Below are 13,806 nucleotides of genomic sequence, written 5' to 3'. Positions count from 1 at the left end.
TGTGTGTGTGTGTCTGTGTGTGTGTGTGTGTTAATGAAAATGGTACTGTGTTGTTGTTTTGTGTGGGTGTTTACTATTTTTGAATTCTTCATTTCATTAAAGTTTTCACAAAATACAAAGCTCAAACATAATTGTCTATGTCCACCACAAAATACAATCAAATAAATGGTTTGCACACAAACTAAACGATCTTCTTCATTTTTAAAAATACTTGTAACAACAATGTTCAAGGTTTTACAATTTCTCTCATAGTGTGTGTGTGTTTAAGGCTTTATGTTGCAAACCTTTCATTAGTGAGTATTTGTACCCTGCTGTCAGGATATTCCGCCCATAAGAAAGGAAGGACAGTGTGGGTACATTTCTGAGAGTGGAACATACTGATCTCTGTTGCTTTTGCCTGTTAAAACTGAACGATCACTCAAACACCCTTCAACCAGTTTTGTTACTTTTCTTTCTACTGAAAAGTAATAGTAGAAAGCAGTAAGTTCCCAGCAACTCTCAGGGGATCAGTCATGAAGAGAAGGAAATAATAGACTTTTTCCTGGATAGAATTTGCTTTCTTTTATCAAGAAAAACCCCAATAACCCATACAGTTTAAATAGTGGTTTCTACTGAAGCATTTTTGTCAGATTAAATATTGTTGAGAGACGCAGTCAGCCAAGATGATAAATGAGCTCATGCAGGGCTGTAGCTCTCAGCAAATAAGTGACACTTCCCAATGATGAGCTCACAAGCCTTTTTACTTACACAGTGATTAGGACAAAGAGGAATTGGGTGAGATTCGTTATGGGGTTGATCGTCTTCAGACCTTCGTCCCAGGGTTGGTTAGCACAGGAAACCTCCTCTACGCACGCCCCGTGACGCATCGTAGGCAGAAGATGAATGTACAAAGGGAGTCAAGGCTTATATATACCTCCGACTGGAGGGGCATATGTGCTGGAGTGCATGGGAAAAGGGAAAGGGAATAAGAGGAAGGGTTTTTTGTTCACCTAGAGTTGGCCTGGCCATCCTGTTACCAAGAAGGTATCTTTGTTCAAGTGCACACAGCATACCCATCCTGTGACCCCAATGTGTAACAGAAAGAACATTCCCTCCCCTCTAGCTACAAGATTAGTTTTGTAAACATCAGCAGGAAAAACTTCCTCCCCAGGGGTGCATAAAAAACCCACTGCTGTTGAGCCAGTTTTGACTCACAGCGATCCTACAGGACAGAGTAGAACTACCACATAGGGTTTCCAAGACTGCAATCTTTATGGAAGCGGGCTGCCACATCTTTTTAGTACAATTCAGTCATGGAGATGAGGGAAGTGAAACTCACAATGGGAAAGCAGCTGCTTTCTCTGCAGGAGAAAAGGTGATCTTTTGGTTGAGTATTTTACGAAAGGCTAAAGTGGAGAGGCTGATGTTGGAAAAATACTACTGAATGTACATCCCCCAACAGGAACCATCTTACTCGCAAGGTTCAGGAGCAAAGCCAAGGCCTCTGCCTTGGGAATGAAATCCAGGGGAAGACTCTCCAGTAGACACTTGACCTGCTCCTGGCCCAATTTGATCTTGTCATCCAGCTTTTGCTGCTCAGTGAGGAGTGTTGTCTTTATTTTCACAAAATGCTGATAATCCTGGAGTTGTTTCTCCAAAAGGTAATTGGACAGGATGTCCAACACCACCTGTTCTCTTTGATTGAGGTTCTCTTTGAGCTCTCAGGCATCCTTGTGCTGCCCAGCCAGGATCTTCCTCTTCTCATTGACAGAGGTCATTTCTTTATTACTGGCATCTTCCTCAAGGCTTCTAAGGACGTTCTCAACATAGGCCAGGCACCCTAAGAGGTAGAGTAGCAGGTTTACCACCTTGTCCAAGTGCCCTGTGAACATCTTTTACTTGCCAAACTCATTGGGCTCACAAAGCTCACTGATCAAAGCTTCTATCTTTTCTCCAAGGTGTTACTGAACTTGATGTCCATTAGCAGACTCCCCTTTGCTTCCTAGAGGGTCTCAAGCTTGTGCGTGAGGCTTTCAATGAGCTCAGTCTTATTTTTGTTGACATCTACCTGCTCCTCTTTCTCAGTCACCTCCTGTTACATAGTTTTTATTTTGTTCAGAAGTTCAGCCTTGGGAGCTGACACAATGTATTAAGTAGGACAGTTGACCTCCCCACTGTTTCCTTTTCTTCACTCCTCTTGCCTTTGCATGCTGGGAAGTTGACAGCTCTGTGCATGCCCTTCCTCTTTATGCTATCTTCCTTCAGCAAGTTAATATCTGGGGGAAACAAACTTTCTATCATGTCCATAGTTATCTTCATTCTGGAGTCTGGATCCAAACTGTTTTCCAGAGATTTGCCTTGGTGGACAATTTCCTTGGCAAGAACCTCTGTTCTGATATCTTCTTAGGTCTTCTGAGGAGCAGTACGGACTTTCTTTTCTAAACCTTGAGTTTCACTGACTGGATTGTGGATGAGGCTTTGGGCCTGGATGGGAGGTGGCCATCCTAGGCTTGGCTGCTTGCCAAAAGACCCAGCAGGTTGGGGCTCGGTACCCATGATGGAGGGTGGGTTGGCCTTCTTTGTCTCTAAGGCCCTAATAGAATTTTGGGGCCTAGAAGCCAGTATCTATGTGTCAAATGGGCTGCACCAGACACTGGCCATTCCCTTTCTGTCAACAACTTGGAAAATGTGCTAAACTGGTGTGGGGGATCCTCATAAACCTCACTGTCCAACTGTGCCTCAGATGCATCTTGGGAAGGGGGTAGAAAAAAGTCATCCAAGGTATTGACTGGGGTTTCCAGGCTCAGTGGAGAAGGTGTGGTGGGGGGAGGTGGGGGGGAGTAAGGGGAGAGATTCAAATGTGGGGCTGGAAGTGGTACTGTGTTGCCAGTCCTTCACAAACACTTCATCCTCATGATCCTCCCAAGGTGATGAGGAGGCCTGTAGAACGGACTCAGGTATTGGGAGAGAGACCCTCACTGGAGTGCTTGGTGTGTCTAGGTTAGAAGTGCTGCTTGAACTTGGAAAACTGCTATTTTTTATAGCACTTCTGGTTTGCAAACTCAGGTGACAAGGGTTCCTCAGGAAGGCTTTAGACATAGGCCCATTTCACTTACAGGGGAGGAAGCCTCTGAGGCAGCAAGGCCTTCTTCTCCATTCCCTCTTCATTCTCTGGGCTGTTGGATTCAGGGCACATTCTTGGACTTAGCGGCTGGGTCAGGCTGGAAATGTTGCTTGGGGGGTGAGGGTCACTGCAGGGGTGGAGGATGGAAGAGGCTGTCACCCTGCCTCACCATCCCTTCCAGTATGCTGGTCTGCAGCAGCCTGTGAGCAGTAGATGGAGGGAACAGTTGAAGGCACATTTGAGCTGAGTGGGGTCAGTGGTACAGCCCTGGTGTCTGTGGGATGGCCCTGCATTCCTGCTGGCAGTGGCCTGGGACAAGGTGTTCTGCTGGCTTCCCTCAGATGGTCCAGGGTTCCAGGACATTCACTGAGAACTGAGGGGCCATCAATTGCTTTACAACCTGCACCTCCTCAACCAGGGCCGGGATAGTGTATGAGCGACGGCATCTCTTCACAGCCTCTTTCTGAACAAACTGAGTGACCTAGATCCAGGAGCAGGCAAAGAGCGTGGATCCTTCACAACACCAAAGCCATTGTTCTTGCCCATCCTGAAAGCACATCCTGAAACTTGTCTGTTGTGAGAGATGACCTGGACCTCCTGTGGATGTATGAGTGTTCCATCAGGTCCTCGGCCGACTTGGACTTTCTGGCCCTCCCAGTTGCAGACCCCCAGGAGGACGCCCTCCCAGCTGTGGACTCCCAGGAGGGCCCCTAGGGTTCCTGTCCACTATCTGGGTGCCCCACAGCCCTCCGCAGAGCAGCTTGGCCTTGCGGGCTCCCTTGAGGCCTGGTGGTCCCTGCCCCGCTGTTCCTTGAGGGAGGCGCCGCCTGTGAAGGAGCTGCAGCGATCCTGGGGGGGACAACCGGGCCTCCCCCCAGGTCCCGCCCACTCCCGCCGCCGGCAGGAGGGCGGCCTCCCTGCTGGGCTCAGGCAGCGGGTTCAGGTTAGGAGCTGAGGGGAGGTCGGTCCTTCGGGCGCCACAGGACCTGGCTGGAGCTAGGCGCTCTGGGCACGGTCTCGCAGCGGCCTAGTTCCTGAAAGCCGCAGCCTGCGGGGCCACTTACCGGACCTGCGTTGAATGTAGTTGTCAGGGCGCTCTGCCGGAACTGCTTCAGCTCCAGTTGGACAGGCTGACTGTCTGGCAGGCCTCGCCTTTGCGCTAGAAGGTCCTGCGCGGGTTCGCCTCGGTGCACTCCGGAAACGCAGCCCCTTCCTCTGCGGATCCCTGTGCCGGATCGGCCACCTCTGAGACCCCCACCACGTTCATCTTCTTGGGCTCCTGGTAAGAGCGCTTCTTCCGCTCAGGGATCAGGCGTCAGCGCGCCCCTCTCTGGGTAGCTGGGCGCGCTGGCTGGGCCGGGTCGCCCTGGGCCAGTGTCACGCTGTGCATGTGACTGGAGACGGAGGCCGCCGCTGGTGTCCTGGGGCTTTGCAGCTCCGTGTGGGCCCAAGGGCGCCGGGCTTGCCAGGCCCTCGACGCCATGAGTGCCCCCAGTTAGAAAGGAGGTGGTCCCTAGGACGCGGGACTACGAGTCCTTGATGCTGGGCGTGCCAGTCCCCTCATCCCTCCGAATGACCTCCTTCTCGGCCTCGGTGAAGAACCGAAAGTTCTCTGGCTGTGGTGAAAGTGAGCGCCCTGCCTTGAGTCGGGGAACACGGTAGCCATCTGCACCCGTCTTCAGCTGCTGACTACATGGCTGCTAGGAAACATCTTCCAGCTTTGTCTCTGTTTTGGAGGAGCTCCTCCTCATTGCCTAGAGGTTCAGTGGATTCAGAAAAGGAGATAGTGGCTCTTGCCTCCTCGAATTCATTCCCAGAAGTGCTGGAAGTTGAGATAGTCCGCTGGGCCTATAGGTATGGCCATAACTAGAACAGCCCACACGTGGGGGTCTCCGACTCCCTTGCTCTCACTACTGGATTTTAGAAAGCTTCTCCAGCACCAAGCAGTGGGACTTCAGGTACTCAAAGCCTTGCAAAGCTGAGACACTTCCTGAGCTCAGCCTCTTCCTGCCCAGACTGGATGTCTGCTGGTGGGGTCGGGAGGAGGTTCTTCATACCCTGGGTCTGAGCTGCAGAAAGAGACTGAAGTGCTGGTTCTCCCCCTTGGGCTTTTGTTTGGGCTTTGAGAGGAAACTTCCTGTCCAGATGGCTCTGTGGTCAGGGTCCTCAGAGTGGGCCTGCCATCTGGAAAGCCCTCCTGAGACCCCCCTCCTAGCTCCTGGCTGCTTTGCCTCCTTAGATTCTGGGAAAGTTCTGGAGAAATTAGAAGGCTTACTCGTCTTGTCGAAGGTGATTGATAGGCTCTGGCCTAGGCCTTCTCTCTCCTGCCTCCTCCAGAGTTTGGCATTGTGGTCTTCCTGGAAATCAACCTCCCAGGGCTCTGAGGCCATGGAAGATCTCTTATCTTTATACGCTTGCCAGGCCTGAGCCTGAGGGAGTTTGTGGCTGTATGACTGTATTGATTGGAATATTATTTATTTCTGTTGGTGCTCTTTCTTTCATTGGCACGGGGGACGTTGCCTTGGGGAACCCAGAGATGTCTCCTCAAGGAGGTATCTTCTTCATTTTCAGGAACTCATGGGAAATAGACTTTGTAGGGAACGAATTTGGTGTTAGTTTCTGATTTCCTCTCCACTAGGGACAGTGAGTCATGTTCTAGGGGCTGGTAGACCCATTTTGGTTCCCATTCTCATCAAAGGTAGCCATTTTGTCACAAGCTCTCTGAGGGGCTGTATATCCACTTTCCTTGGCCAGTACAGGGTAGAACGTGTTATTACTGCTCACAGAAGGCTGGGGCACCTGGACAAAGTGTGGCTTCAGGGAAGGTACAGGGCAGGCACCAACTGGGAGCAGAGGTTGGCCTGGTTGTACCTTCTGGGTATAATTATGCTTGGGCTTCACTGGAGCTGCTCTCTGAACTTTTCTTCAGTACAGTATGCAGCTGTTCCTCTATGAATGGAGACTTCAGGGAGCCTGGTGAGTTTTCCTGAGGCCAGTAGAATCATTTCTGATCAAAGCTAGACCAGGAGCTAGGCTGCTGGAAGTACCAGATGGCTGTGTAACCACCACTGTGAGTTGGGGGCAGGGGTAAGTTCACCTTAGGAGGCAGGTTGTCTGTGGCAGTATCCAAGGAACTACTGCTTCCAGGATGGGGGTGGGACTCACTTGCCCCTAAGAACATTATGCCATTTGTCATAACCCTGACTAGCTAATGCTTGGGCCTCCCTACCTTGAAGAAGAAGGGCTGAAGAGTTTACCTCATACACTGCTGAGACTCCCATCAGGGTATCACAGACTGTCTTGACATAGTGAATATCTGCCTACCTGCCTTATCCCTTTCAGGATGCCACCTCGAGCAGAAGTGGTATCCATGGAACCTGTATATTCCTGACCAGAGATGCCAGAAGGTAGATCCTCTAGGGTGCTAGAACTGGTGGAGAAGGAGCTGTAAGCCAGGTCTCCCTTGTTATGGACGTGGCTGAGCTGGTCAATGCTGCTGGTTGACTTGGCAAGGGAAAGAAGATAGCAGGGTGGGTATCCTGCACTGGACTTCAGGCTCTCTGTGCTCCCCTAGGAACTGCACTTGCCAGTGCTCCACCTCAGATAAGCATGGTCATAGTTGGAGAGGTTGTAGGGGAGCTGGAATGGTAGCTGTGGCGCCAAGGAGTACCAGTTGTGCCCTTGGAGGTTTTGCATCATGATGACATGAGGTTGAGTCTCCCCAAATTTGGCTGAATGCCAAGAGGGAGGTTGGCCTGCTAGTTCACTGCTCCTGTGTTTCACCTGAAGTTAAACTCCTCCCAACCACGTTGCTTTCCTGTGCTGGCGGTCACAGCTGAGGTGCTTTGGACTGAAGGCGTTAGAGACGGCAGTATCTGTGAGACCCTGCTCTGCACAGGGGTCGCATCGCAGCTCCCTGGGCCACCGCAGCCCCCAAGTTCAAACCTTATGGTCGTCACTTAGAGGAGGTGGTGTGGGACATCCCACTAGGGTTCACCATGTGCTTAAAAATGGGCAGCTCTGCCTCACCCTGTACCTGCCTAGGCTACAGCTACAGGGACTGATTCAGGCCGCCGGGGGCCAGTGTTGTGTTTTTTGTTTTGAATTTCAATTGTTCATTGCTGGTATATAGGAAGGCAATTAATTTATGTGTATTAACCTTGTAACCTACAACCTTGCTATAATTGCTGTAAGTTCTAGGAATTTTTTGTTGGTTCTTTGGAATGTTCTAACTAGACAGTCATGTCATCTGCAAACAAAGAGTTTTATTTCTTCCTTCCCAATCTGCCTACCATTTCTTTCCTTTTCTTGTCTAATTGTATTGGCTGGGACTTCAGTATGGTGAATAGGAATGGTGAGAGGGGACATCCCTGTGTTGTTCTCCATCCAGGGGAGAAACACCTACTTCCTCACCATTAAGTATGTTAGATGTAGGTTGTTTGTAGGCGTTCTTTACCAAGTTGAGGAAGTTCCCCTCTATTTCCAGTTTGCTGAGAGTTTTTATCATGAACGAGTACTGGGTTTTTGTCAGATACTTTTTATGCATCTATTGATATGATCATACGATTTTTCTTCTTTAGCCTGTTGAATTACATCGATGGATTTTTCAAATGTTGAACCAGCCTTGCATACCTGGAAGAAATCTCTCTTGGTTATGGTGTATAATTATTTTTATACATTGTAGGATTCAATTTTCTAATATTTTGTTGTGGATTTTGCACTTGTGTTCATGAGAGGTATGGGTCTGTAATTTTCTTTCCTAGTTATGTCTTTGTCTGCTTGGTTGTGATTACAGGAATCAAAATTAATTGAGGGATTTGGAGAAAAGTGTGGATAATACTTTCTTCTGTAAAGATCATAAAGCATAAGCTAATGACTGGCATAATGGAAGTCCCTATGTACAAAAGTATTACCTTAACCTGTCATTCTGCCTAAGATTCAGCCATTATATCTGTATATTGGATTAATATAGTGTTATCTTATTTAAATGAAGGGATTACTGTATTAAACTGGTATCTGATATAAACTTAGATGTTTTATAGCCTATTAAATTGTTTTTCACCATGGTAATATATTAAATGGGAAAAAGAACTGAAGTATTTATATGTGTGGTAGTTCGGGAGAAAAGGGTGATTTGGACACATAGGATAGGGCTGATAGAACTCTGATATCCTGTAGTAAAAACCAGAGGTGTCAAAAATGTGTAGTAAAGGTTTGAAAAGAGCCCTGAGATGCTCCAAAGAAAAATGTTGTGCCATAGACATTGTTTGTAGGAATGGGCTTGCTTACCTCTCTGCAAGAAATTATTGTTTGTTTCAAATATATTTTAATTGTCCTCTCCTATTCCATCAGAGGGAAGGACCAATTATTGTTCAATAAAAAACTGTGACTGTTATTGCTTGCATGACTGGTGTTGTTGTTAGGTGCCATGGAGTCAGTTTCGACTCATAGTGACCCAGTGTGTCAGAGCAGTACAGAAATGTGTTAACCGGAGACCAGGGTTCTTGTTTCTTTACTAATTCAGGCGTGTTTATTGGTTGTAGGATTTGGATAAGCCTATGATAAGCAAAAAGGGCAGGTATAGGTGAATTTAAGAGATTGACAAGAGTTAGTCACCGACCTAGTGTGAAGAATGAAAAGAGAATCCAATAGAATATGTGTGTGAGAGGTTCCCAATGTAGTGAATCATGATATGGATTACTTGGGAAATGGTGAGAATTTGAGAAGTGTAAAGAATAATAGATTCTTTCACTCATGTTTAGTTTGAAGCTGCAGTGAACTGTCTCATATATGTTGTGTTAATGTTCATTGCTGACATCTTTGCTACCAGTAGGTTTTTTTGATAGCAAAATAATCAGTTCTTTGACACTGTGATTGTTAAACTAAAAATTCAACATACTCTATCCAAGCAAAGCTTCCTTTTATTGTAAATGTCGCATTCTTTCAACATTACATTACAAACTCCTTCACTAAATTTTTGCTTATACTAAAACATGATTTGTAATAAATTAAGTGGGTACTTTATAAAAATAGATTTTTCTCTTCCAGATCTTTTTTGACATCTAAATCTATTGTGTCATATGTTAACATCATCTTATTGCATTAGCTCAGCAATATCATTGTCATAATTTAATATATAATGGATGCACAATATAATATACTCCTAATGAAGTCCATTCATATTAAATTGGTTATGGTTTGCAATTATGTAGCTATGAGTGATTTGTCTAGTGTATATTTTGATTATTTTTCTATCTCAAATTTGTCAAAACTGAATAATTCAGTGTCTCATGATAACAAACCTTATTAAGTCGTAATGCAATCTCAGGTGGTACAAATTGATATGAATTTACATTTTGCCCATTCATTTAATTCAGGAGATTACATAATTAGAATCAAAACAAAACACCCTTTTCCCTCAGCTTTCATGATTTGTCAATAGCTAATATCTTTTTAATGAGGAGAAAGCCTTATATTTTTCTGTGAAACGTATAGCTATTACCAAGATACTAGATTCAGATATACTTGCATTTTTGGGTTTACTTTCTTTTAGGATGCTGCTACTACATATCTCTAATTTACATTCAAGGTTATCACTCTCTCATTTTCCTAAAAGCAAATATAGAAAGTGCATCCATGACTCAACATCTGTTTGTTGATAAAAGTGCTTAGAATGAGGACTGGTAGACAACTTTAACTTGTGATATGAAAGAGATGGAATTTTAGTGTACTTTTCTACATTTAGGAAAAATAGTGTATCAGTCAGGGCTAAACCAGAGAGGCAGAACCAGTTGGAGATAAATATTACAAGGTGTTTTGCAAGGAATTGGCTTCCATGATTGTGGGGGCTACCTAGGCAAGTCCCAGATCAATAGGGCAGATTGTCAGGAAGTGCAGGCTCGAACTTTCAGGCATGGGCTGATGCTGCTGTTTATTTTCTTCAGGAAAGCTTCAGCTCTGTTTTTAAGGCCATTCAACTGATTGTCTCAGATTCACACAGATTATTTAGAATAACCTTCCTTACTTAAAATCAACCAATTATACACTTTAATCACATCTGCAAGATACTTTTACACCAACACTTAGCTTCGTGGTTAATTGAATAACTAGGTATTGTAGCCTAGCCAAATTGACACATAAAACTACCAGCACGGACTACCCCTTGTCAACTCGGCACCCATACACATCTCCCTAAACCATACTTAATCTCCAAATAAAGATACTAACTAAGCCATGTTTCTGCCTAACATGGTAGAACTATCCGGTGAATAACCCCAAAACATGGTAGACCTTTCCCCAGAAGAGGGTGCAAAATCTTTGGGTGACATTCACTCTTCTTTTTTGTTATTCTGTAACTTAAATACTGCGATGTAAGTTAACTATTATAAATATATTTTATATGAGATGATAAAAGAACAAGAGCAGAAAGAAATAAAAAAATGGCTAATATATATACAAACATTCATAACAAAGTAAGGAAGAAATACTCTATTAGAGTCATCATTTGTGCAACTGGTTGTATGGTCATATTTATAACTACCTTCTTCCACTGCCTATTCTACATTTTCTTTGTTCTCAACAAGCACCTCAGCTATCATTGTTCTTTACCTGGTAGGAAATCCAAATCTTTATTCCAGAAAGGTCTGGGGCATCAGCAGTCCTGCCTGAATTGGGTTGTTATAGTTTTTCACTGACTTTAACCGTAGGACATGGTAGTACTACTTAATGCCCTAAGGAATTTCCTATATTCTAGACATAGCTCTTCCTTGTCTCCATTGTGTAGTGGCAACGAAATTCCCTTAGTTCAGTCACTCTAGAGAATATAGTAACCCTCTTCTTTGCCTGTTGATTTGGCATGAGGAGTCCAAATTGAACTGGTGACAATTTCAACCCCCAATTCAGTAGTGGTATTATATTTCTTGGTGGAATCATTCATCCATTTAGAAATAAAACCTCTAGACCAGCAGACGATAATGTTGCTGAGACAGAAAGCAAAACATTTTGCTAACGGATAACTCTGGATAATGGGGAGTGATGCCACTCCACTTCCACCTCTTGATTCCTGGACCAGTGAATCCTGGCTATGGGAAACAAACAGCATTGTTTGATGCTGAGTTAGAGTACCTGTCACATCCTGGAGGACATGGACCTAGCCCTGCAGTGTATTTCCATCAAGTTGAGGCAGCAATAGAGTTTTCCAAAGGCCATTTCACCATTCTATAAATCGAGATGCACCAGGATAAAGGGGAACATGGTAAAACTAGTGAATTCCATGAGCATGGGACCATGGCTGCACTTTATTTACTGTGAAGTGAGTTCTTTAATAAGAGGCAATGCTATGTAGAATGCTACAATGTGGATTAGATATTCTGTAAGTCTACAGATGGTAGTTTTGGCAGAAGCATCGCAAGCAGAGAAGAAAAACCTATATCCAGAGTAAGTGTCTATTCTAATAAGAACAAATTGATGACCCTTTCGTGTTAGAAGCTGTCCAGTAAATCAGTCTGCTACAAGGTAGCTGACTGATCATCCCAGGGAATGGTGTCATACTGGGGGACTCGTGTTGGTCTCTGCTACTGGCAGGTTAGGCATTTAGCAGTGGCTTAGGCACATCAGCTTTGGTGAGTGGAAGTCCATGTTGCTGAACCCATGCATAGTCTCTATCCCTGCCACCATGGCCTTTTTTTCTTTTTTTTCATGAACCCATTGGTAATAACAGGAAAGACTAGGGAAAGAGGCTGACTGGCATCCACAGAATTAGTCCTCCTATCCATTTGATTATTAAAATCTTCCTGTGCCCAGATCCCTTTGGTGAGCATTCACATGAGAAACAAATATTCTCCTATTCTTTGCCTATTCAGAGAGGCCTGTCTGCATACACCAGACGTACTCGTCTGTCAGTTTGTCATACTGTGGTGGCTTGCGTGTTGCTGTGATGCTGGAAGCTATGCCACTGGTAATTCAATTACCAGCAGGGTCACCCATTGTGGACAGATTTCAGTAGAGCTTCCAGACTAAGACAGACTAGAAAGAAGGATCTGGCAGTCTACTTCTGAAAAAATTGCCAGGGAAAACGTTATGAATAACAGTGCAGCATTGTCTGATATACTGCTGGAAGATGAGCCCCTCAGGTTGGAAGGCACTCAAAATGTGACTGGGGAAGAGCTGCCTCCTCAAAGTAGAATCGACCTTGATGGGGATGGAGTCAAGCTTTCGTGACATTCATTTGCTGATGCTGTATGACTCAAAATGAGAAGAAACAGCTACAAACATCCATTAATAATCAGATCATGGAATGTACAAAGTATGAATCAAGAAAAATTGCAAGTCATCACATAAAGATTGATATCCTAGTCATTAGTGAGATGAAATGGACTGGTATTGGCCATTTTGAATAGGACAATCGTATGGTTTACTATGCCAGGAATAACAAATTGTAACAGGAATAACATTTCAAAATCTATCCTGAAGTACAACACTTCAGGAGTGATAGGATAATATCCATATGCCTACAAAGAAGACCAGTTAATACGACTATTATTCAAATTTACGCACCAACCACTAATGCTAAAGATGGAGACATTGAAGACTTCTGCAGTCTGAAATTGATAAAACATGCAATCAAGATGCATTGATAATTACTGGTGATTGGAATGCAAAAGTTGGAAATAAAAAAGAAGGATTGGTGGGTGGAAAATACCGCCTTGGTGATAGAAATGATGCTGGACATCACATGATAGAATTTTGCAAGACCAGCAACTTATTCATTGCAAATACATTTTTCAACAACATAAACAGTGACTACACATGTAGACCTTGCCAGGTGGAATACACAGGAATCAAATAGAATACATCTCTGGACAGAGATGATGGAGAAGCTAAATATCATCAGTCAGAACAAGGCCAGGGGCTGAGACGGAACAGACCATCAATTGCTCATATGCAAGTTCAGGTCAAAGCTGAGGAAAATTAAAACAAATCTTTGAGCCAAAGTGTGACCTTGAGTATATCAAACCTGAATTTAGAGACTATCTCAAGAATAGATTTGACTGGTTGAACAGTAATGACTGAAGACCAGATGAGTTGTGGGATAACATCAAGGACATCATATATGAAGAAAGTAAAAGGTCATTAAAAAGAATGAAAAGACTAAGATGGATGTCAGAAGAGATTCTGAAACTTGCTTTTGAACATAGAGTAGCTAAAGTGAATGGAATAAATGATGAAGTGAAATAGCTGAACAGAAGATTTCAAAGGGCAGCTCGAGAAGACAAAGTAAAGTATTATAATGACATGTGCAAGGAGCTGGAGATAGAAAACCAAAAGGGAAGATCATGCTTGGCATTTCTCAAGCTGAGAGAACTGAAGAAAAAATACAAGACTTGAATTACAGTTTTGAGGGAGTCTATGGGCAAAATATTGAATGATGCAGGAAGCATCAAAAGAAGATAGAAATATACAGTCACTATAACGAAAACAATTGGTCAGCATTCAGCCACTTTAGGAGGTAGCATATGATCAAGAACTGATGGTACTGAAGGAAGAAATCCAAGATGCACTGAAGGAATAAGCGAAAAACAGGGCTCCAGGAATTGAGGGAGTACCAACTGAGATGTCTCAACAAACTGATGCAGTGCTGGAGGTGCTCACTTGTTTATGCCAAGAAATTTGGAAGACAGCTTCCTGGCCAACCGACTGGAAGA

At 44.4% G+C, this 13,806-nt stretch overlaps 1 pseudogene; it reads right to left on the bottom strand.

Moving 5' to 3' along the window:
• Positions 1-1,385: 1,385 nt before the first annotated feature.
• Positions 1,386-7,019, bottom strand: LOC105755973 (protein Shroom3 pseudogene; annotated as a pseudogene).
• Between the last annotated feature and the right edge of the window lie 6,787 nt (positions 7,020-13,806).

Source organism: Trichechus manatus, unplaced genomic scaffold (assembly GCF_000243295.1).
Source record: "Trichechus manatus latirostris isolate Lorelei unplaced genomic scaffold, TriManLat1.0 scaffold00818, whole genome shotgun sequence".
Lineage (NCBI taxonomy): Eukaryota > Metazoa > Chordata > Mammalia > Sirenia > Trichechidae > Trichechus > Trichechus manatus.
The sequence above is the reverse complement of the archived record's forward strand: the minus strand, read 5'-3'. Positions and strand labels throughout refer to the sequence as shown.